Source organism: Balaenoptera physalus (assembly GCF_965194825.1).
Source record: "Balaenoptera physalus genome assembly, chromosome: 19".
Lineage (NCBI taxonomy): Eukaryota > Metazoa > Chordata > Mammalia > Artiodactyla > Balaenopteridae > Balaenoptera > Balaenoptera physalus.
The window spans coordinates 13107913-13131124 of NC_138900.1; the positions used below are offsets into that span (position 1 = coordinate 13107913).

Sequence of the window (23212 nt, forward strand, 5' to 3'; positions counted from 1 at the left end):
CTATTTTTCTACTTTGTCAATTTCTGCCTTTAAATTTTTTTCTTCTTGTTTTTTTTTGGATTTTTCTCTGTTGTTTCACATTTAAGTTCCTAAAATGAGGCTTCCTTCATTTGTTTTCAGTCTTTTGTTAAGAAATATTCAAAGCAATAGATTACCCTTGAATCATTGCTTTGGTAGTGCTTTTGTTGCCATTCAGTTATAAGAATTTATTTCTTTTATGTTTTATTTTTTAACTCAATAGTTATTCGTATTATATTATTTAAGTTTCCAGGCTTCTGTATTTTTGTTTTTTAGAGCCATCTACACTAAGATGGATAACTATGGTATAATAAAGAGAGTCCAGAATGCAATGCCTCAGAAGACATTTATTTATTTCACAAAACATCCCAGAGTAGGTAGGTGGCCCCGCCCCAAGAGGTCATCAGGTCCCACCTTTCTTATTGCCCTGCTTTGAGCATCATCCTGACTCACATGGCTGAAGCCGTCTTAGGGTCACCAAATCTGTGTTCCCCTCTGTGAGAAGACAGAATGAAGAAGTATGGAACAATTAGCTTCATTTTAAGGACATGACACAGAAGTTGCCCACTTTACTTCTGCTTATATCCCACTGGCCAAAAATTAGTCATATGGCTACAGGAGACAGAGTACTAAAAACAGAAAGTGAACCAGTTACGTTAACAGAGAATTTAATAAAAGGAATTGGTTGAGTTAGTGAAATAGATGTTGAGATGACAAAATGGGGATATTGTATTAACCAGAGATAATAGATGCAGAAATCAGCTTTCACCCCCCTAGGACTGGGGCAACAAAGGGAATAGGTTTCTAGTTGTTTACTATTATGTAAACATAATAGAGTTATTAAAATCATGATAGGGTTATTAGAATCTAGAAGGTTGAAGGAATACTCCGGTAGAGCTGGAACCCAGGCCTCTGACAAGGGGACGGCTGGTCTTTGTATGTCAGAAAGAGAAAAATGAGACTGAGAGTATGGAAAAGACAGGAGTCAGCTGCTGCCATCAGGGGGAAGAACCACTGCTGGGGTGATGCTAACAGGAAAGGGAAGCAAAACAGGAAGAAGCACGAACTTTCTCCTTCCAGCCTTTTGTCTTTCTTTCTTGTGCTTCCTCTCAGCTGAACCAAGTAGGGAGCTGGCGGCCTCAGAGCCACAAAGCAGAGTGCAAAAGGGTGCGTTTGGGTTAAGAAACAATGGAATAGTCACCAACACATTTCACCCACCCTTTTGACTACTCAGCATCCATACATATCTTTCTACACATATTTGAACTTCCATTTAAGAACCATAAAACATCATGTTTCACCTAATCTTGAACAAAGATGCTCTCACCTGCTCTCCAAACAGGGGAGATACAGAATTCCTCCAGTCATATTATCCATACCTGTTTTGCTTTTTTCTCTTATTCTCCTTACGGCATTCATTTGGATTGAGTCTCCTCCCAACATTTCCATTTTCCCCTCTATGCTATGTTGGAAGTTTTACACTTACTTTCTGTTCTTTTAGTGTTTACTCTAAAAATATCATCATGTGTATTCAACAAAATCCTCTCCATTTATGTTTTTCAAGATTTTAGTTCTTTTTTAAACACCTAAATTTGACATTGTTACTGTACTTTTGATAGAGTTTTGATATTTTTGATATGTTTACCTTTTTTTTGTTTATTTTTTGTTTTCTTATCATTCCTTCTTGTATTTCAGACCTTCATTCTAGGATTAGTTTTATTCTTCCTGAAGTATATCTCTTAGAAGTTCTTTTGAAGAGGGTGTCTTGGGAATCAATTCCTAGTTTTTGGTTTGTCTAAACAATAATTTTATTTTTGTTCTTGAAAGACATTCTGCTGGACAAACAATTCTAGTGTGACAGTTATTTTATTTTAGCACTTTGAGGATCTCATTCCACTATCTTCTGGCTTCCATTATTGCTGTTGAAAAATAAAAAGTAATGCTTTGGCTTTTCTAATTATTTTCTCTTTAGTGTGCTAAAGTTTACTGTATATCTAGCGTGGATGTTTTAAAATATGTTCTGCCTGGGATTCATTGGGTTTCCTGAATTTGAGGAAGAATCTTTCATCAATTCTGAAAAATTCCCAGATATGATCTCTTCATATATGCTTCTCTCCCTTCTATTATCTTTTTTTTTTTTTTAAACCATGAATTAGGGGCTTCGCTGGTTGGCACCGTTGTTAAGACTCTGCGCTCCCAATGCAGGGGGCCTGGATTCGATCCCTGGTCAGGGAACTAGATCCCACACGCATGCCACAACTAAGAGTTCACATGCCACAACTAAGGAGCCAGTGAGCTGCAACTTAGGAGCCGGCGAGCCGCAACTAAGACCCAGCGCAACCAAATAAATAAATAAATAAATATTTAAAACCATGAATTAGATGTACGTTGGACCTTCCCACTCTGTTCCATATTTCTTAACCCATTGTTTATAATGTCCATCCTTTTTTCTCCCTGTGCTATGCTCTGTGTAATTTCTTTCTTTTTTTTTTTTTATTTTTGGCTGTAATGGGTCTTCGTTGCTGCGTGAGGGCTTTCTCTAGTTGTGGCAAGCAGGGGCTACTCTTTGTTGCGGTGCGTGGGCTTCTCATTGCGGTGGCTTTTCTTGTTGCGGAGCATGGGCTCTAGGCCTGTGGGCTTCAGTAGCTGTGGCACACGGGCTCAGTAGTTGTGGCGCATGGGCTTAGTTGCTCCGTGGCATGTGGGATCTTCCTGGACCAGGGCTCGAACCCATGTCCCCTGCGTTGGCAGGCAGATTCTTAACCACTGCACCACCAGGGAAGTCCCTGTGTAATTTCTTCAAGTACATATGTGTTCTAGTTTCTTCTCCTTTCAGCTGTGATATAATCTGTTTAATATGTCCACTGGGTTTAAAATTTTTCATATATGTAATTTCTAGTTTTTCTTGTTCAAATCTTCCTTGCCAATCTTGCTTCATACTCTGTTTTTCCTTCAGTATTTTTTAAATGCCGTCTTCAATCTCTTTAAACATTTATTTATTTTATATTCAGTACCTTATAATTTCAATATTTATACCAACTCTGAATATGGTTCTGAGGTTTATTGCTTCTGCTTGTGTGGTTTGTGGAACTCATGTTCCTTGGGATTTTATCTGTGGAAATTCTTTAAAGCCTGGGTTTAAAATGCATTTCCCTGGGTAGAGTTAGTGTTTGCTTATGCCGTGTACCTGTGGGAATAGCCAATTTGGGACCACTCTAAAATTTTGTCTGGAGGTCTTTCAGGTTACACAGATAGTACAAATTTAGGCTTTAAACCCACAGGAATATGGACTTACTGTTAGGAATTCTCAGGGGAAATCTTTTTCTCTTGATTTACTCATCATAAAGGCAGAGACAAACACATATTCCTACCATCTTTTTCAGATGGAGAGCTTTTTAAAAAAGTACCAACTGAAGGTTTGCCCTCAGGTTCTAGAATTTTTTATATAGGTCTCTGATCTTTCCTCTCACTCTGCTTAAGTCCCAGGATTTTTCTCCTGTGAAAATGGTTCATTGACACCCAGGCTTTATGCAGTTAACCCCAGGAAAAGTGCTGAGTCTAGAGTTCTCTTTACTTCTCTGGATTCATGTTTCTTGGTTTTGGTCTGCAAGGATATACTTAAGGCACACTGTCTCTCCTTCAAGAATGGCCCAACCAAGAGGAAGTGTTTGGGCCCCCAGGCCTCCCCTGCTCTCCTTGAATCAGAGAGCTAGTTTACATACAATTAACTGTACCTATTCATTTTTAAATTAATTATATCCTGTCCCTAGCTTTCATGGACAGCAAACTCAATTACTCATTAATTTGATAGTTCTCTTATTCAGATAACACTGAAGGACTGTTAATATCCTAAAACTAAGGAATGTCTCTTATGGGCTGAATTGTGTCTCCCCCCACCCCTACCCCCAAACTCATATGTTGAAGCCCTAATCCTCAGTACCTCAAAATGACTGTATTTGGAGATAGGGCCTCTAAAGAGGTTAAGTGGACAACAAAAAAATGGTAATTATGTGAGGTGATAGAGATGTTAACGAACCTAATTGTGGTAATCATTTCATACTATATGCATGTATCGAATCATTACATCATACACCTTAAACTTATACAATTGTTATATGTCAATAAAGCTAGGAAAAATAAAAATAGATGCAATGTGGCATCCTGCTTGGGATCCTGGAAAAGAAAAAGAACATTGGTGGAAAAACTAGGGAAATCCAGATAAAGTCTGAAGTTTCACTTAAAAAACATAAAAATAAAGTAGGATAAGTGCTACTAAAAATTTCTAAAATACAATGAGAGGACACACCAGGAGCAACTAATCAGGACACAAAGATTTCAAAGCAGAATAAAAATCTGGATGTGATTTTTTCAGTGAAAAACCCAAGGTACCTGCCTCTAGAAACAGGCAATTGTTCTAAAGGTTAACTGACTTGTTTTATTGTTGCTGTTGTTATTATTATTATCATTTATCATTTTTGTCTCTCCCTTGCTATACACACCCACACACACCCACACACATGTGCACACACACACACACACACACACACACACAAACACTAAGCTTCATGATAAAGGGGTCAAATCTGTATTATTCACTTCCTTACCCCCAGTATCTAGAACAATGCCTGGCATATGGTAAAACAATGCCTGCCTCGAAAAATATATATGGTGAGTGAATGAATGAGCCATAGAATTGGAAATACCATAATTTAGTCAATCACTTCCCTGCTAACAGACGTTCAGATAGTCTCCAATTCAGATTGGTTTTGTTGTGATTGCCTTCTAGTGCTGTTATATACAACATATCTTTAGCTACTGAAGCATATCCTTAGCTACTAATCCCTTCGTTCCTGTAGTATGGATTCCTCAAGGTAAAACTTCTGTCACAGCTTTATGCCCCCTTTTTAAAAAATTTTAACAGGAAATGCCTTTCCTAAAAGGTTGTGATGATTTACTGTCACGCCAGCAGTGTATAAAACTTTCTTATTTCTTTCCCCACTCTAGATAATGTCAGTTGTTTTAATATTTTCCAATTTGTTGAATGAATAATTGTATTTCATTTCAAATTAAATTAAAAAATCTTAAAACACTGAAAAAAAAAAAAGAGGTTAAGTGGAAATGAGGCCATTAGGGTGGGTCCTAATCTAATCGTGACTGGTGTCCTTATAAGAAGAGGAAAATTGAACACACAAAGAGACACCAGAGGGAGTTCCCTGGTGGTCCAGTGGCTAAGACTCTGCGCTCCCAATGCAGGGGGCCTGGGTTCGATCCCTGGTCAGGGAACTAGATCCCACATGTTGCAACTAAGAGTTTGCATGCCACAACTAAAGACCCCACATGCCGTAACTAAAGATTCTGCATGCAGCAACTAAAAGATCCCACGTGCCACCACTAAGATCGGGCACAGCCAAATAAATAAATAAAATATTTAACAAAACAAAACAAAAAAACCAAAGAGACACCAGGGATGTGTGTGCACAGGGGAAAGAAGGCAGTCATCTGCAAGCCAAGGAGAGAGGCCTCAGAAGAAGCCAAATCTGCCCACACCTTGATCTTGGGCATCTAGTCTCCAGAACTGTGAGAAATAAATTTCTGTTGTTGTTTAAGCCACCCAGTCTGTGGTACTTTGTTATGGCAGCCCCAGCACACTAATACTGTCTCCAATGCTATAATTTCAGACACCATCTTAGTAGCGTAGAAGGAGGAACTATGATTTGACACCGGGGCCTTTCCAAAGCTGTTCCCATCACACCCATTGCACAACCTGGTTTGGCAGACAGACTTAACAAGCCCAGGCCTAGGATGTGTCTCACTCATGTATCATGTTTCTTTTTTCAGGGTCCTGCTGCTCAGGAATGAATCTGAGGACAGGCAACATCTTGGTGACGCTCCAGACTTTCCAGCTGACTTGGTGTAGAGGACCTGTGGGAGGTGCTGAGGAGGACTGAGGGAGAGGTGAGAACAGCAGGAGGTAGGGAGGGGGAAGAGGGACAGAAGCACTCTCTCAGGCCCGAAACCAGATTCTCTGAATAGGTGTGGGTGAGGAAGGCATTTTATGAGGTCTAGAAACACAGGGGGAAACGCAGGAAGGGAGTGATGTCCGGTGAGTTTAGGACTAAGTGATTCAGAGGTGGCGCAAGCATCCCAGCCCCCTTTTGCCTCTCTTGATTAACTCGGGAGGCTCATTCAATCATAAATAATTGCATCTATTCACCTTTATTAATTCCCTCCCCTAGACTTCATGTATGACAAATTCATTCTCTCACTGGAAAAATATTTCCTGAGCACAATCAATGTATTGGGCATATAGCAGCCGAGGAGACAGTCTCTGCCTTCACACAGCTCCAAATCTGGGAGAGCAAGCTCTCACAAGAGTGAGTGTTTCACAAAATGGCTTAAAGACTTAAACATGAGACATGACACCATAAAACTCCCAGAAGAGAGCATAGGCAAAACATTCTCTGACATAAAGATAATGTCCATCAACAGATGAATGGATAAAGAAGATGTGGTACATATATACAATGGAATACTACTCAGCCATAAAAAAGAACGGAATAATGGCATTTGCAGCAACCTGGATGCAATGCAACTAGAGATCATCATACTAAGTGAAGTATGTCAGAAAGAGAAAGACAAATACCATATGACATCACTTCTATGTGGAATCTAAAATATGGCACAAATGAACCCATCTATTGATCCAGAACAGAAGCAGACTCATAGACATAGAGAACAGACTTGTGGTTGCCAAGGGGGATGGGGGGAGGGAGAGGGATGGACTGGGAGTTTGGGGTTGGTAGGTGCAAACTATTACCTTTAAAATGGTTAAACAACAAGGTCCTACTGTATAGCACAGGGAACTCGATTCACTATCCTGTGATAAACCATAATGGAAAAGAATATAAAAAAGAATGTATATAAGTGTATAACTGAGTCACTTTGCTGTACAGCAGAGATTGGCCCAACATTGTAAATCAACTATACTTCAATAAAAAGAAAATTGAAGAAAAAAAACATTAAATACATCTACAATATCATTAAAAAAAAAAGAGTGAGTGTTTCAGAAGGGGCAGTAGGGGTGCTGCAGGAGCACAGGCACAGAAAGAACCAACTAGACCTGAAGGCCTCAGTGAGGAAGCTGAGACCTGGAAGATGAGGGGGGGTGGGAAGGGAGAGAGTTGCAGGTTCAAGAGAACTGGGTTGTGAAAGCCCTAAAGTAGTTAAAGTATCAATTCATGACACTGAGGAAGCCCCATGTGGCTGGACTGTGGGGTGACGGGGATGGTGGCCCAGGCTGAGGCAGCACGCAGAAGCCTGCTGGGAAGAGCGACCTGGGAAAGGGAAAGGGTAAGGATTTTAGACTCTCCCTGAAGGCCGGTGGGAAACCACAGAAGGATTAAGCAGGGAAGTGACTACTAGATCATGAATGGATTGTAGAGCAAGATTTGGAAGGTTGCTGTTGTAGTAGTACAGGAGAGAGATGATGGTGGCTTGGAGGAGGGTAGCTTCTGTGGGGATCAAGAGAAGTGACAGAGTTTGAACCTCTGGCACGTGGTAAAGGACCTGATATGGAGTGAGGGAGCAGGAGGAGGTAAGTGTGACTCTCAGATTTCTAGGGAGACAGAAGAGCTAGGAGAGAAGAGAGAGGAGAGAAGAGGTCTAGCTGTTACTCTAGGAGGTCTGTTAAGGGGAAGAAGGATCTTTTTTTTTAAGAGTATGGAGAAGGAATAATACTATCTGGACACAGCCTTGGGATGCCAAGGGATGGCAGGTTGTATTACTGTCCACAGTGTTTGCTGTCTCTCCTGAAATATACCCACTTGATATCAAGCTTGGCCATATGACTCGCTTTAGCCAGTGAAATGTGAACACAGTGATGTACATCTCTTCCAAGCTGAAGCTTCAAGAGCCAGCTCACGGCTGTCCATGTCTCTTTTCCCTCTGCCAGGAGGGTGGCAGTGTTTCAGAGGCTGCCCCATCAGCCCAGGTTAACGAAGGAAGAAGTGGAGCAGAGCCCAGCCCACCCATGTTGGACGTGGCACCAGAGTGAGTCTCTACCTTTATGTGAGTCACTGGGATTTGAGTTCATTTGTTTCCGCAGCATATCCTGATGACTTCTCTCCTCCTCCAGACCTTGAGGTGTTTGGCAAGTGGGGGGGATGAGGAGCCTTCAGTTAGGATTGTGGGATTATCTTTGGAGAATGGTCCTGTTTTAGTTAAGGTAAGAGTTGGAGGGAACATTGAGGGAAAGGATTACAGGGGTTGCAGTGGAAGAGTTTGGGAAGGATGGAGTGAGGCAGGAGTGGGTAGAGCAGAAGACAACACAGAGAATGATGGAGATGAGAGAACCTGAGATGACGAGACAAGCTTGTGTTTGGGGGGATTACCAAGGGAATCAAAAGAGAGGAAACATGATGAATTTGGCCATGACACCCCTTGGAGGGCAGTGGGCTCTCAAGTTCAGAACCACATATTGCTTCAAAAGGTGGCCTCCTAGTCCCATCCACTCCCTCTCACCTCACTCTCTTAATGTTTCTTGTCATTCTCATCACAATCAGCTCACTTCTGAGTTGTTGGTGTCCTTCTGATAGAATGTGACTTCCACGCTGTAAGAGTCTGGCCTGAGCTGTTTATCACTGTACCCCGAATTCCAAGCACAGGGGCCCAGCTACCTGTGAGATGAATGAATGAATGAATAAAACTTATGGATCCATCCTGTTTGTCATGGTCTCTCCCATCAGTGAGAAGGGTGGTTCTCAGCAGTCTGTAAACCTAGGTTTGACTCTTGGCTCATATTTTTCTGTCTTAGTCATTGTGGGCAAATTACCTAACCTCTCTGACCTTGTTTTCCTTAGCTTTAAAATGGGATGCTCATAGTTCTCTAAGTCATAGGGCTCTTCTCAGAATTAAATGAGATGATTTATCTCATTTAAAGGACTCAGCGTGTTGAACAACTATCCAATTCTTTGGTACTTGTTCTGTCCTAATTTTAGAAAGGCATCTATGCTGATGCCCAGTGCAGACAAATATCCCAGTCCTCTGTACTAGAACTCCACACAGTTTTCCCAATCTCTTTGCTCCTCAACAGAGGAAAAGAGATTTGTCCAGAGACCCACAGGGTACACTGAAGACCCAGCCAGGGCTTTCCCCACTACGCCTTAGAAGGAAGTGGCTCTCTCAACTAGTGAGGAATGTGACTCAAATAAATATCCAGGAAAGAAAAAAAGGGGGAGAGAGGGAAAGAAAGAAAGAAAGGAAAGAGAGAGAGAGAGGGAGGGAAGGAGGGAGGGAGGGAGGGAGAGAGAGAGAGAGAAAGAAAGGAAGAAAGAAAAAGGAAGGAAGGAAGGAAGAAAGGAAGAAAGAAGGAAGGAAACAGAGAGAAAGAGAAAGAAAGAGGAGAGAAAGAAAGAAAGGAAAGAGAAAGAAAGAAAAGAAAGGAAGAAAGAAAGAAAGAGGAAAGAGAAAGAAAGAAAAGAAAGGAAGAAAGGAAGGAAGGAAGGAAGGAAGAAAGAAAGAAAGAAAGAAAGAAAGAAAAAAAAGGAAGATCCAGCAGGCAAGGGAGTGGATTCGTTTCCTATAGCTCCTGTAACAAATTACCACAAACTTAGTGGCTTACAAGAACACAAAGTTACTATCTTACAATTATGGAGGTTAGAAGTCTAAAATCACTCTCACTGGGCTAAAATCAAAGTGTCATAGGGCTGCATTCCTTATGGAGGCTTGAGGGGAGAACCCATTTCCTTGCCTTTTCCAGCTTCTAGAGACCACCTGCATTCCTTGGCTCGTGGCCCCTTCCTTCATCTTCAGAGCCAGCGTGACATCACGCCGAACTCTGCTTCCATCCTCACATCTTCTCTGACTCTCCTGCCTCCCTCTTTCACTTATAAGGACCCTTGTGATTACATTGGGTCTACCTGGATAATCTGGAATCCTCTCCCCATCTCAAAATCCTTAGCTTAATCATATTTGCAGCGTCTCCCTTTTGCCATGTAAGATAACATATGGACAGGTTCCAGGCATTAGGACATGAACATCTTTGGAGGGTCATTTTTCTGCCTACTACAGAGGGCAAGTTGGAAATGTGCTCTCAGGTCTCAGAGCACTCTTTGTCCCTCTCTGGCCTTTCCAGCTGTTGCTGATCTCGTTTCTTTCCCCCCTTTTCCCATTTCCCCCACCCCCATCCTCACAGCTTACTTTAAAACAGATATCATCAGCTAGAGGCATTTGCTCCAAATTGCCTAATCCTTAAGAATGGTGGTCCAAGTTAAGGTCCCCTCTGATTATGTCCACTAGAAAGAGCTTGATCAGAGTCTCCAGGTGGAGCCTCTAGAATAGCACAGTCCAAGAGAAATAGAATGTGAGCCACAAATGCGAGTCACATATATCATGTCAAATTTCCAGGAATCCTGTTTAAAAAAAAAAGGTTAAAAAGAAATAGATGGAATTAATTTTAATAACACATATTGTTTTTTTTTTAAATTAATTAATTTATTTTTGGCTGTGTTGGGTCTTTGTTGCTGTGTGTGGGCTTTCTCTAGTTGCAATGAGTGGGGGCTACTCTTCGTTGCGGTGCGTGGGCTTCTCATTGTCGTGGCTTCTCTTGTTGCAGAGCACGGGCTCTAGGCACGCAGGCTTCAGTAGTTGTGGCACGTGGGCTCAGTAGTTGTGGCTTGCAGGCTCTAGAGCTCAGGCTCAGTAGTTGTGGCACCCGGGCTTAGTTGCTCCACGGCATGTGGGATCTTCCCGGGCCAGGGCTCGAACCCGTGTCCCTTGCATTGGCAGGCGGATTCTTAACCACTGCGCCACCAGGGAAGCCCACACATATTGTATTTAATACAATGTATTGGACATATGATTTTAGCATGCATTTAATAGAAAAATTATTAATGAGATATTTTATATTGTCTTTGAAATCTGGTGTGTATTTTATACTTCAGGACATCTCAATTCAGACTAGCCACATTCCAAGTGCTTAATATTGATAATATTATACTGGACGGTGCAGGCCTAGAACCTAAACTCTGCAAGAGCCCCAGGGCCTAGAACAGTCCCTGGAGCAGTGGGCACTCAGATTTGTGGAATGCAGGAATTAATGGACTGCTCTGTTCAGGTTTAGGCTGTTTTTCAAAAGCCCTGGGCCACTGACTCAAAGAAGGAAGCCTGGTACTTCCCTGGTGGCGCAGTGGTTAAGAATCCGCCTGCCAGTGCAGGGGACATGGGTTCGAGCCCTGGTCCAGGAAGATCCCACATGCCGTGGAGCAACTAAGCCCGTGTGCCACAACTACTGAGCCTGCTCTCTAGAGCCTGCGAGCCACAATTACTGAGCCTCCGAGCCACAACTACCGAAGCCCGCTTGCCCTAGAGCCCACACACTGCAGCCACTGAAGCCCGCATGCCTAGAGCCGGTGCTCTGCAGCAAGAGAAGCCACCGCAGTGAGAAGCCCGCACACCGCAACAAAGAGTAACCCCCTCTCCATGCAACTAGAGAAAGCCCACGTGCAGCAACGAAGACCCAACGCAGCCAAAAAAAAAAAAAAGGAAGCCTAACTGGGGGGGGAGTCGGGGGAGGGGGGAATCCTGTGCATCTAATTTGCATAATCCCTCCCAGGTGTGCTTGCTCTCCAGGCAACTTCCCTCTAGTGATTTCCACTGGGTCAGCTCTTACCCAGGCAACCCTTTTTTTATTTATTTTTTGGCTGTGCCACGCAGTTTACAGGATCTCAGTTCCCTGACCAGGGACTGAACCCAGGCCATGACATTGGAAGCCCGGAATCCTAACCACTAGGCCATCAGGGAACTCCCTAATCCCAGGCAACCTTGAAAAATGCACCATTGAGCTGTGCTTAGTCCTGTCTGGAAGGTAAAGGACAGAAAGGGACTCTCCATGGAGCCAATTCCCAGGAGACCTCCAGGGGTGGGTGGGTGAAGAAGAAAGCCCCCAAGCCAGCCCTTTGTGATCTGGTTCTGGTCCCTACTCATCTCCTGCCTTATCACATTGTTCTGGACTGAATCATGCCCTCCCGCCTCAAATCTGTACATTGAAGCCCTGACCCCCAAGGGTGACTGAGTTTGGAGATAGGGTTTTTAGGGAGGTAATTAAGGTTAAATGAGGTTATAAGACTGGGGCCCTAATCCAATAGGACTGGTGTCCTTATTGGAAGAGGAAGAGACATCAAAGGCATGTGCACAAAGAGAAAAGGCCACGTGAGGACACAGTGAGAAGGTGGCTGTCTGCAAGCCAAGGAGAGAGGCCTCAAGAGAAACCAACCCTTCTGGCACCTTGATACTGGACTCCCAACCTCCAGAACTGTGAGAAAATAAATTTCTGTTGTTAAGCCACCCAGTCTGTGCTATTCTGTTACAGCAGCCCCAGCAAACTGACACCTACCTCATCTCTCACCAGTCTTCAATGCTGCCTTTCAACTCCACTCCATTAGTTCTGGCGTAAGCCAGTGGTCCTTCTTTTGGAGACGAACTTTTTCTCCCCCTGGGTGATACATAAGAAGTAGCAAAGCTAGCCACTCAGCTGGGTGCATTTTGGGGAGACAGAACTGCCCCAGAACAAGTAAAGGAGACAAGTAGGAGTGCCTGCTATATGTCAGATCACTGTCAGTCACTGAACACGTCACTCCGTTTAGTCCTTAAAACAAAACACTATGAAGTGGGTACCACTGACCGCGTTTCAAAGAAAATAACTCCAACAGTGAATATTTACACTCTGTCTAAAGTGTCAAGCACTGTGCTCTGGACCTAACATGCATCACCTCATTTAATCCTCACTGCGACGGAGGAGGTGGGAACCATCATTACCACCACTATTCTATATAGGAAAGGCAGGCAGGCCCTGGGCAGTTCAGTCACTTGCCCAAGTGCACGGAACGGGCAACTGCCAAGCAGAGCAGTCTGACTCCAGAGTGCTCACTCCTGCCCCCTGCACTCCGCCTTCTGTCCGCGAGTTACCGGAGAGTCAGGCAACCATTGCCCAAGTCAGCCATTGCCCAAGTCAAGCTTGCCCAAGGTTAAATAACGATCATCTGCATTGGGCTGCATGGGAACTCGGTTTTATCAAAAGTGCTGTTACATTCACTCACAGGTGCTACCAATGTGGATTCTGAAGACCAAAACCCACAGTTACTGGCTAAAAGGAGGATCAGTGTAGGGGAAAGATGGTCATGCAAATAGTTATAATCCAGCTCACTGGAGGAGGATATTGAATCCAGTGGGATCCTATAAACAGCTCAGTGTTTGCCTTGGAAGTCCTTTTTCACGGGGGAATTTATGCTGGAGAAAAACCAAACAAGACTGGTCATAAATCATTTAATTTAAAAAAGAAAAGTATTGCAGTAGAAACAAAAAAAGCAAAATCTCTCTCTTAACCACATAACCACATAAGGATCTTAATAGCCTTTGAATTTAAGAACAAGCTTTGTAAATTATTACTGAATCTTTTTTTTTATCATCTTTATACGACTTTATAACCGACTCTTTTACGACTTTATAAACCGTCTCTAATTTTTAAAGCAACCATTGCTTTTCATTTATGGATTTCATCTAAAAATATTTCAAGCCTTAAAAAAATTCGAGTATAAATATCTTTAACAGGACAAAAAAACTAACAAGTTTCATTAGCAGTGGGAGTGTTCTTATCTTTTTTCTCCTTGGGTGTTAAAAACTTGAGAACAGTAACTACTGTGGAATTCAAAAAACTCATTTGCTTTGAGATTGTCTTTGGCCTTCAAATCCAGCTAACACTTTATGAATTGAAAACTAACTTCCATTCTTAAAGCGGAAGCACATATTCTGATCTTCTGTTTTCCTCTGAAAAAGGAATTTATGTGCTTTTCAACAGATGAGGCAATAGTATATTCAAAGCATAGCAACTTGAGAACACGATTTGCTTTAGGAAACTCAAAAATTTCTGTATTTCTGGAACATAAAGTTCAGGAAAGGAGATGAGACTGGGTTGAAGATAACCTTGAAGAGCCTTTTATGCTGCATTAAAAAGTTGGGGGACTTCCCTGGTGGCGCAGTGGTTAAGAATCCACCTGCCAATGCAGGGGACACGGGTTCGAGCCCTGGTCCGGGAAGATCCCACATGCTGCAGAGCAACTAAGCCCGTGCACCACAACTACTGAGCCTGCACTCTAGAGCCCTCATGCCACAACTACTGAAGCCCGTGTGCCATAACTACTGAAGCCCGCGCCTAGAGCCCGTGCTGTGCAACAAGAGAAGCCTGTGCACGGCAACGAAGAGTAGCCCCCGCTCTCCACAACTAGAGAAAGCCCGCGCACAGCAACGGAGACCCAATGCAGCCAAAAATAATAAATAAGTAAATAATTAAATTTAAAAATAAAGTCGAAATTTCACCCTGATTGGCCGGCAGGCAGTGAAAAGGAAAAACGCTGTTTCCTCCTCTAGTCACCACTCAGCTCTCAGTACCAGTCACCAAACGTGTGGAGGTTTTTCCCACACCAAGAAATTCTCCAATTCTCTGGGGACACCAACTGCATGTCTTAGAATTCACTTCAGTTCTGACACCACCTACCTGGGGTTAGCTTGAGCTCCCACCCAGGTTAAGGGCTCAGTCCCACAAGCCTAACCCCCAACTCAGATACCCTATTGCAAGCAGTGGGTCTTCAGGTTACCTCGGGGGTTCCCATCACCCCCTCCTCGGGTTCGATAATTTGCTAGAACAGCTCACAGAACTCGGGAAAACAGTTTACTTACTTGTGTTGTAAAAAGGATGCAACTCTGGAATGGCTGAATGGAAGAGATGCACAGGGCAAAGTATGGGACCCGGATGCAGAGCAGCGCGCATACCCTCTGCAGGCGTGGTGCCACCCTCCCAGCACCTCCACGTGTTCACCCAACCCGAAAGCTCTCGGAACCGCTTAGAGTTTTTTATGGAGGCTTCGTTACGTAGGCATAATTGGTTAAATCCTTGGCCTTTGGTGATCAACGTCCAACCTCTCTCCCCTCCCTGGAGGTGAGGAGGGTGGGAGGCTGAGTTCCAACCCTCTAATCACAGGATTGGTTCCCTGGCAACCAGCCCTCATCCTTGGCTTTCCAACAGCCACCTCATTACCATAAACTCGGGTGTGGTTGAAAGGGGCTTGTGAAGAATAAGACACTCTTTGCACTTTGATCGCCCTTATCACTTAGGAAATCCAAGGGTTTTAGGGACTGTGTGTCAGGAAAGGGGACAAAGACCAAATATATCTTTCTTAATATAAATCACAATATCACAGGCAGCTATTGAAAAAATTTTGGCAAGAGTCTGAAGTGATCGGTTATACCTATTTATAAAGTTTCTCTTGACGGCACCCCTGAGGATGGGTTGCAGAGGACCAGGAAGATCATGTGTAGTCAGCGTCGATTGTGAAATTATTGTCTCTGAGCTCCCAGCCCGCCCTCCTATGTTCTGCTTTGTGATGCTGAGCTGGGAAACCACATTTCTGTTTTACCAGGTGGTTCTGTTTTAGACCCTGGCAATTGGGGTTTACTAGGAGATTGCAGAAGTAGGGTGATTAACTCATCCTGGTTTTCCCAGGACTTCTCCAGTTTTAGCACTGAAAGTTCTGCTTCCTGGGAAGCTTTTCCCAGGGTGCTTGGTCACCTTATGCAGAAGGGACTGACTTGCCTGCTGTTCTTGTGAGTGTTACCCAGCAACACTTCTTCACTCTGACGGTGGTGGCAGTGGCGGCGGCAGCAACAGCACTGTCTTCCTGTAGCAGCTGCTGAATCCACTTTGTAGTTTTCTAACTCTTGCAAAAGCAGTTTCATCAGAAACATCAGCGCCAGCTGGCTAGTGCCCCTTCTTTTGCATCCGTGTTCCCCCGGCTCTAGGTGTGATCCCTGCTTCCTGCAGTTGCTACTTCTCTGCGGTCTTAGAGCTGTAGTTCTCAGAGTGTGGTCCCCAGACCAGCAGCATCAGTATCAGCTGGGAACTGGTGAGAACTGCAAAACTCCAGGCCCCATCCCAGACCCATCAGAGACTCTGGTAGTTGTCCTCAACAGTCTGCCTTTTAACAAGTCCCCCAGGTGATTTGGCTCAGGTTTAAGAACAGCTAGCTGCCTTAGAGTTCTTTTTTTTTTACCCTTTCAGTTATCTAGATAACAACTTTATACCCAGTTGGCAGTTCCTTATATTATAGTCCATATGTTAAATTCTCTCTGTTAAAGTAACTGGTGTGGATTCTCTCTCCTTACTGGACCCTGACTGACTGATCCGGAGCCTGCTGCAGTAATACAAGTTAAAGATGAAGACTGTCCAAACTAGAGTAGTGGGAGTGGGCTGGAGAAGAGGGACACACAGAAGATATTTAAAAGGTCTTGATTACTATTTGAGCAGAGGGAGGAGTCTGGGACAGCTCCCACTTTCCTGGCCTGGGTCGCAGATGGACTGTGGTGCCCGTTCACACAATACAGGCAGTGCAGGAAGAGGGATGGGGTGATGGTGGTGGAGATGATTGATTTGCTTTTGGATTTGATCAGGTTCCAATAGAGATACTCAGGTACAGACATCCCATCGGCAGATGGCTATAGGGTCTTGGTGTGTGTCTTTTTTTTTTTTTTTAATTATAATTTATTTATTTATTTATTTTTGGCTGTGTTGGGTCTTCATTTCTGTGCGAGGGCTTTCTCTAGTTGCGGCAAGTGGGGGCCACTCTTCATCGCGGTGCGCGGGCCTCTCACTATCGTGGCCTCTCGTCGCGGAGCACAGGCTCCAGACGCGCAGGCTCAGTAGTTGTGGCTCACGGGCCTAGTTGCTCCGCGGCACGTGGGATCTTCCCAGACCAGGGCTCGAACCCATGTCCCCTGCATTAGCAGGCAGATTCTCAACCACTGTGCCATCAGGGAAGCCCTTGGTGTGTGTCTTTGCGTTAGAATCCGTGGGGTTGTGGGGACAAAGGGTAAATTTGCTAGATATTGCCAAATTCTCCTCCATGGAGGCTTAACTTTTTTGCGTTCCACTAGCAAGGTGTGAGAACCCCTGTGTTCCCATGGCATTGCCAACAGAGTATTGTCAAACGCTTGGAGTTTTGCTAATCTGATAAGTGAGAAAAAGAATCTCTGTGTGGTTTTTAAAAATTATGAGTGGGGTTGAGCATATTTTTGTATATGTAGAGGACATTAGCATTTCTTTTTATGTGAACTTCTTCTTCATGTATCTTGCCCACTTTCAATAGGTTTCTTGGTCTTTTTTGCCTCAATTTTTAGATGCTCTTTATATTTTAGGGATACTAACCCTTTGTCTGTGATATAAGTTGTAAATTTTTTCCCTTCATTTTGTCATCTGTAGTTTTTAGTTTGCACCTGGTGGGTTTATGTTTTGAACCTGCAAAAGGTTTTCATTTTTGCTTGGTCATTTGACAAAATTCTCTTTCATTGCTTCTGGATTTTGATGAACAGTTTGGCAAATTTACCCCGTTCCCACACTCTCAGGTCATTAGGAGACTCACCAGTGTTTTATTATTTATGAGGTTGTATTTTTCCACTTAGTTCTTTGATATACTTCGAATTTAATCTGGTATCCAGTGTGAGGAACAGACTCAAGCTTTTCTTTTTGCTTATCTAGTTGCTCTAACACCACTAAATTAAAAACTTCCCTAAAGTTCCTTCCTAAATTAAAAAGTATTATATGATCATATTAATTTCCGTAAGCAATTGTTTCTATTTCTGGATTGATCTGTTTTCTTATTGATGCACCAATAACACGTTGTTTTATATGGTTTTTAATATCTGTTTTCTCCTCCTCCTTCTTTTTTTTTTTTTTTTTTTTTTGTAGGTTAAAGTTTATTATAGTAGAAAGGACAAATTTGTAAACTGAAAGCAGTATTGAATCCCTAGGGAAACTGCAGAGATTAATGCTACCATCAAAGACTTGAAAGATGCATGGGTGGTGATTCCTACAGGCATACATCAGAGATATTAAAGACTCCAAAATGACATGGTCACTTTCTGGCATAGCCAATCACCAACCACTTTTCCCTTATTTGTCAGAATTAGGTCTGGAACATTGGTTCCCTTTGTGGCTTCCTATGTCTTCCAAGAGATGAAACTACCAGCAGGGCAAGTAAAGACTGAATCTGATACTTGATTTGCAGCAGAAGGGGACTTCTAGAAGCTGTTGATGTCATTAGTACAGTTGAACACTACCCTGAATTTTTTTGTTTTGTTTTGTTTTTTTTTTTGTTTTTTTTTTTCACACACACACACTGTATTTTATTTTTACAAGAGATAAATAGACTGACACCAAGCATTGTACATGGATGACCACAACAAAAACAACAATGATTGTAATTACCAAACATGAAACACACTCATACTATGTCATAATATTGACATTCAGTCCAGTAATCCTCCACTGTAACAGCTCCTTTACTTTGCAGTGAAAATTGATTTGTATATTCTTTGCCTCTGAGTCCTTGTGGGATTTTTTTTTTTTTTTAATTCAGACAGAAAGTCACAAAAATTATACTCATCCTCATCAGTTCACTCAGTCCCATGTAATTAATTGTTTTTTTTCATCTTGATCTTTTGTTAGCACTTTTATGAGTTCATCAGTTTTTCATCAGAGTTCTGAAAATGCTTATTCATTCAGTTCAGCAGTACAGTCAGTTACCAGAAACCTGTACTTGTCAGAGTCTTTTCCATGAATTTCTTGAAGATGAAACCCTTTTATAGGAACATATTTGCAAAATCATCAGAGTACACTCCTCCTCCTTCTTATTTTTCAGTTTTCCCCCCCATATTTGCCTGTTTTACTTTCCAATGAACCTCATAATCAAGTTGTCTAGCTCTAGGAAAGAACCCCAGTGACATTTTTATTAGGCTTGTGATACATTTACAAATGAACTCAGGGGCAATGACCTCTTTAAAATGTTGGCAGTCATTTTTGTTTCCATCCTTGGAATCCGGGCGCCATCTGGTGACCACTGTTCACAACAGCAATTATTTTCTCTAAAAAAGCTGCTCAAAGCAATAAACACTTGTCACCTCACACACACTTTCTGTGAGTCAGGTTTTGGAGGGTGGCTTATCTGGATGTTCCTGGCTCGAAGCCCTGGCTCATCCTCACTGCCAGGGCCTCACTCATCAGAAGGCTTGAATGGAGCTGGGGGAATTCCCTCCCAAGGCGGCTCAGTTCCACATCTGGAAGACCAGGCTGGCTGTTGGCAGGAGGTCTCAGTTCCTCACCATGCAGCCCTCTCCATCCTGTCCTTATGACACGCATCTGGCTTCCCCCCAGAGCAAGTGGACCTAGAGGGAGTGAGGTGGAAGCTGCAATACTAGTTAATTTTAGACTTAGAGAAAGTTTGCTGATAGTAGAGAGAATTCCCATGTGTCTCTCATCCTGCTCCCCCGGTGTTAACTCTATAGTACAATGATCAAAACCAGGAAATTAACATTGGTACCATATTACTAACTTAACTACCAGCCTGATCTGAGTTTTAACAATTTTTGGGTTTTTTTGGCTGTGCTGTGCAGCTCGCGGGATCTTAGTTTCCCAACCAGGGATCGAACCTGGGTCCAGGAAGTGAAAGCGCTGAGTCCTAACCACTGGACTGCTAGGGAATTCCCAAATTTTAACAGTTTTTCTACTGATGTCCTTCTTATGTTCCAGGATCAAATCTAGGATCCCACACTGAGTTTAGTTGTCAGGTGCCCTTAGCCTTCTAGAGTCTGTGATGGTTCCTCTGCGTTTCCTTGTCTTTTATGACCTTGACACTTTTAAGGAGTATTTATCGGCTCTTTTATTAAATGTCCCTAAATTTGGGTTTGTCTGATGTTTTTCATGGTTGAAATGAAGTTATACATTTTTGCCAGGAATACCACACATTTGATGCTGTGTCTTTCTCAGTGCATCATGTCAGACATGTCAGCATGTCTTGTTATGGGCGATGTTGACCTTGGTCACTAGGTTAAGGCACAGTCTGCTGCACTTCTCCAATGTAAAGTTACTGTCTTTCCCTTTGCAATTAATAAGTATCTTGGGGGAGATACTTCATGACTATACAAGTCTTGATTCTCCTCAAACTTGCAGCTGCTAATTTTAGCATCTGTTGGTGGATCTGGTCTGCAACAGTTGTTACTGGGGCATTTGCCTAATAGTGATTTTTCATGTCCCTTTCTCCTTCTACGTCTGTTAGTTGGAATTCTATTGAAAGAAAGAGCTGTTCCTTCTCCCCATTGCTTATTTGATTATTTACTTAGATCAACATGGACTCATGGATATCTGTTTTATTCTATGGGTTAAAATCTCATATTGAGAGTCTTTTAAATTTTTGACAACCGGCTGGATATGAAACGGTATGCTATTATGGTTTTAATTAGAATCTTTCTGAATACTGAATTCTAATGAGGTTGGGCATCTTTGGCTGTTTCCATTTGTGGCCTCTAAGAAATGCTTATAGCAGCTATTTTTTTTTACACTTCTTATTATTAAAAAAAAATTTTTTTTGGCTGTGCCGTGTGGCTTGTGGGATCTTAGTTCCACGACCAAGGATTGAACCCAGGCCCTCGGCAGTGAGAGCATGGAGTCCTAACCACTGGACTGCCAGGGAATTCCGTACACTTTTTTAAAGTTAAAAAAAATTTTTATTTAAGTGTAGTTGATTTACAATGTTTCAGGTGTAAAGCAAAGTACAGAATATATATATATATATATATACATATATATATATACATATATATATGTATATATATATTCTTTTTCAGATTCTTTTTCATTATAGGTTATTACAAGGTATTAAATATAGTTCCCAGAGCTATACAGGTCCTTATTGTTTATCTGTTTTATATATAGTAATGTGTATCTTTTAATCCCAAATTCCTAATTTATCCACCCCGCCTTTCTCCTTTGGTAACCATAAGTGTGTTTTCTATGTCAGTGAGTCTATTTCTGTTTTGTAAATAAGTTCGTTTGTATCATTTTTTAGATTCCACATATAAGTGATATCATATGATACTTGTCTTTCTCTGTCTGACTTACTTCACTTAGTATGACAATCTCTAGGTCCATTCATGTTGCTGCAAATGCAATTATTTCATTCTTTTTTACGGCTGAATAATATTCCATTGTATATATGTACCACATCTTTATCCAGTCATCTGTCGATGGACATTTAGGTTTCTTCCATGTCTTGGCTATTGTAAATAGTGCTTCTAGCAGCTATTTTTTATTCTTCTCTTGTCTTTCAGGTCAGGATGTCAGGCTCACAGTACAGATATGAGTCTATGTCTTGGGAAGTAGGCCTGAAATACGCTAGGCTTGTCTATATGTTAAATGCAACTTCTAGGCTTTATAGTCCATCCATATGCGGATGAATCCTGTTGCAGTTTGACACTGAAATGCAGTTTGAAGTGCGAGACACGTGTGGAAGGGAGAGGGAGGCACGAGGGTTGCGTGGATGGAGAATTTGAACTGTGATGCAGGTACAACATTGACCTTGGTTGACCCCACAAGGGGCTCCGGAGTATAGATAGCCCATTAGAGTTGTTCCCTATTTGGCTCTAATTCCTGGACCTTATATTTTTTCCCCTTTCACTTTCACTCTCCCACAAGGACTTACACTCTCCCATGAGGACTTAGTGGAGTTTTCCAGAGGTTACATGTATGGTGATGTCATTACTCTGCCAGCTAATGGAAAGTGTGCATAGTTTTTTTTTTGGTGTGTGTATTATTTTCAATAACAGCTTTATTGAGATATAATTCACATACCATACAATTTGCCTATTTAAAGTACACTATCCAAAAAAAAAAGTATACCATCCAGTGGTTATTAGTATATCCTCAAAGGTATGCAACTATCAGCACAATCAATTTTAGAAACTTTTCACCTCCCCACAAAGAAATCCCACACTCATTAGCAGTTACTCCCTGTTCCCCCCGACCCCTAGTCCCTGGTAGTTACTAATCTACTTTCTTCTCTATAGATTTGCTTATTCTGAACATTTCACATAAAATGGAAACATTCAATATGTGGTCTTTTGTGACTGACTTCTTTTACTTAGCATAATATTTTCAAGGTTCATTCACATTGTAGTCTGTATCAATACTTCATTCTTTTTTTAAAAAATATATTTATTTATTTATTTTTGGCTGTGTTGGGTCTTCGTTTCTGTGCGAGGGCTTTCTCTAGTTGCGGTGAGCGGGGGCCACTCTTCATCGCGGTGCAGGGGCCTCTCATTGCGGAGCACAGGCTCCAGACGCGCAGGCTCAGTAGTTGTGGCTCACAGGCCTAGTTGCTCCGCGGCATGTGCGATCCTCCCAGACCGGGGCTCGAACCCGTGTCCCCTGCATTGGCAGGCAGATTCTCAACCACTGCGCCACCAGGGAAGCCCTTTTTTTAAAAATTTATTATTTATCTTATTTTATTTATTGTTGGCTGCGTTGGGTCTTCGTTGCTACGCGGGCTTTCTCTAGTTGTGGCGAGCGGGGGCTACTCTTCGTTGCGGGGTGCGGGCTTCTCACTGTGGTGGTTTCTCTTGTTGTGGAGCACCGGCTCTAGGTGCGCAGCCTTCAGTAGTTGTGGCTCGCGGGCTCAGTAGTTGTGGCTTGCAGGCTCTAGAGCACAGGCAAGGTAGTTGTGGTGCACGGGCTTAGTTGCTCCGCGGCATGTAAGATCTTCCCGGACCAGGGCTTGAACCCGTGTCCCCTGCATTGGCAGGTGGATTCTTAACCACTGCGCCACCAGGGAAGCCCCTTCATTCTTTTTTATTGCCAGATAATATTCCATTGTATGGACAGACCACATTATATTTATCTATTCGTCAGTTGAGGGGAATTTGGATTGCTTCTACCCCTGAGCTATTATGAATAATGCTGCTATGATCATTTGTGTACAAGTTTTTATGTGGACATATGTTTTCATTTCTCTTGAAAAAAAAATGTACTTCTGAGAGGAATTGTTGGGTAACATTAACTCTTTGTTTAACCTTTTGAAGAACTTCTCAACTGTTTTCCAAAGTGGCTGTAGCATTTTACATTCCCGCTAGTGGTGTATGAAGGTTCTGATTTCTCCACATCTTTGCCAATAATTATTATCTGTCTTTTTGATTATAGCCATCCTAATAGGTGTGAAATGTTATCTAACTGTGGGTTTTGTTTGTTTGTTTGGTTTTGGTTTTGGTTTTTTTTTTTGGCTGCGCTGCGCAGCATATGGGATCTTAGTTCCCCGACCAGGGA

The 23212-nt window shown here is 42.5% G+C and overlaps 2 long non-coding RNA genes across 2 annotated transcripts in view; one reads left to right on the plus strand and one right to left on the minus strand.

The window, feature by feature from the left end:
- The window catches only part of LOC309648895, a 116717-nt gene that overhangs the window by 63611 nt on the left and 29894 nt on the right, over positions 1-23212 (minus strand). The gene's annotated exons all lie outside the window — the stretch shown is intronic.
- LOC309648892 overlaps positions 1-23212 on the plus strand; it is a 108699-nt gene that overhangs the window by 8058 nt on the left and 77429 nt on the right. The window contains exons 2-3 of the long non-coding RNA XR_014256843.1: positions 5857-5973; positions 7970-8067. This is a non-coding gene — a long non-coding RNA (uncharacterized lncRNA). The remainder of the gene's footprint in view (positions 1-5856; positions 5974-7969; positions 8068-23212) is intronic.